Raw genomic sequence first — 2,500 nt, forward strand, 5'->3', positions numbered from 1 at the left:
CGGCATTGAAAATGCGTCCTCGGCAAGCACACACGTCGTAAAATAGCATACAACGTGACACCATAAGCTATACATTCACCGAGATTCATTTCGGCAAATGCTCGCCTAGGTTTCCGTCAAAAAATACCAACAACCTACACCTCGGGGGCCGGGCCCCCCCGAATCCGAAAATATTTTTTCCAACACCGAAACGGGTCGACGAGTTTTTTTTCCTTCCCTCGTCAGTGCCATAGGTGCGCCAAAAGGCGCGCACCAAAAGCCTTCGGCAGTTGGTGCAGGGAGGTGAGGCATAGTGCACCCCCCTAAAGAGCTCTTAGGACTTTTTTTGGACTGACAGGAGGAAATATCACATGTGCCCAGCAACCCCCCCCCCCCATTTTTAAAAATCGGCATGGAATTTTGATCTGAAATTTTGGAAATATGTTTATATATACCCAAACCTGCATAATAACAAATATCAGAATTTTTCGAGTCCCGGAAGTATTTTATTTTATTTATTTATCGTTTTACCTTCGGAAATTCATAACCGGCAAAAAAAAATTCCAAAAATCACCAAACTTCTTTCTAAATTCCTCATTTAATATATATTAACTACTGTATGAATATTGTTCGAGGAAAGTATTATAGAATTTCACTTAGTGCAAGACATATACATTTTTACACAGAGCAGAGGTTCATTCGGCTGGGAAGCAAAACCAGCAGAGGTTCATACGGCTGGGGAATGTATGCAAGGCATGCCAAGGCATGCCGAAGGGCTGCTGAAGCCCAGCCGAGAGGCTGCCGAAGGGCTGCCGAAGCCCTGCCGAAGGGCTGCCGAAGCCCTGCCGAAGCCCTGCCGATGCCCTGCCGAAGCCCTGCCGATGCCCAAGGGCTGCCCATGCGCTGCCGAAGGGCTGCCGAAGCCCTGCCGAAGCCCAGCCGAAGGGCTGCCGAAGGGCTGCCCATGCGCTGCCCATGCGCTGCCGAAGGGCTGCCGAAGCCCTGCCGAAGCCCAGCCGAAGGGCTGCCGAAGGGCTGCCCATGCGCTGCCCAAGCGCTGCCGAAGGGCTGCCGAAGCCCTGCCGAAGGGCTGCCGAAGGGCTGCCGAAGGGCTGCCGATGCCCAAGGGCTGCCCATGCGCTGCCGAAGGGCTGCCGAAGCCCTGCCGAAGGGCTGCCGAAGGGCTGCCGAAAGGCTGCCGAAGCCCTGCCGATGCCCAAGGCCTGCCGAAGGGCTGCCGAAGGGCTGCCGAAGGGCTGCCGAAGGGCTGCCGAAGCCCTGCCGAAGCCCTGCCGAAGCCCTGCCGAAGGGCTGCCGAAGCCCTGCCGAAGGGCTGCCGAAAGGCTGCCGAAGCCCTGCCGATGCCCAAGGGCTGCCGAAGCCCTGCCGATGCCCAAGGGCTGCCGAAGGGCTGCCGAAGGGCTGCCGAAGGGCTGCCCATGCGCTGCCGAAGGGCTGCCGAAGGGCTGCCCATGCGCTGCCGAAGGGCTGCCGGTGCGCTGCCGATGCGCTGCCGAAAGGCTGCCGAAGCCCAGCCGAAAGGCTGCCGATGCCCAAGGGCCGCCGCTGGGCTGGCGAAGGCCTGCCGACCGGCTGCCGAAGGTCCTTCCGATGGACATGCGAGGGCCTTCGGAGGGACGTCGGCGGGCCTTTCCGAGGGTCTTCGAGGCCACACACGCGCTCGCGTCTCGCGCCGAGCTGCCGAGTGCCCGAGTGCCCGCACCCGCACCCGGTCCCGCACCCGCACCCGCACCCGGTCATTAGATTAATGCACGGGGGGGGGGGATTTTCCGCAATTCCGAGCATTTCGACGCAATTTTCCGGCCGGGCATTTTCCGCGATTCGCCGCAGTTTTTCCGGGCGGGGCATATCCGTAATTATCCGGGGGCATTTCCGTAATTTTGCCAGGCAGGGATTTTTCCGCAATTTCCAGCATTTTTCGCATAGCGCGCGCGCGCGCGCCGCTTGCACCGCGGACGAGGGCTTGCGGCAAGCCCGCGGGGGTGAGGAATGGTGCACCCCCCTAAAGAGCTCTTAGGACTTTTTTTGGACTGCCAGGAGGAAATATCACATGTGCCCAGCAACCCCCCCCCCCCATTTTTAAAAATCGGCATGGAATTTTGATCTGAAATTTTGGAAATATGTTTATATATATCCAAACCCGCATAATAACAAATACCGAAATTTTTCGAGCCCCGGAGGTATTTTTTTTAATTTTTTAATCGTTTTACCTTCGGAAATTCATAACCGGCAAAATATATGTCCAAAAATCACCAAACTTCTTTGCAAAATCCCCTTTCAATGTATACTAACTACTCGCAAATTATTGTCCGGGACATTTTGCTTCCAATTTTATTTTGCTCGGGACACTATCATTTTGTGCACTTTTGCCGCAGTTTCCGCCACGCGGAATGGGCCGAAAATTCATAAAACATAAAATGCGCATCCGAAAACCACCAAACTTCACGGAGGGCCTCCCAGTGGTCCACTCGACGTGCCGGAGCGGCACCGTGCGAGAAAA

The sequence above is a fragment of the Mercurialis annua genome (genome assembly GCF_937616625.2).
Source record: "Mercurialis annua linkage group LG4 unlocalized genomic scaffold, ddMerAnnu1.2 SUPER_6_unloc_52, whole genome shotgun sequence".
Classification (NCBI taxonomy): domain Eukaryota; kingdom Viridiplantae; phylum Streptophyta; class Magnoliopsida; order Malpighiales; family Euphorbiaceae; genus Mercurialis; species Mercurialis annua.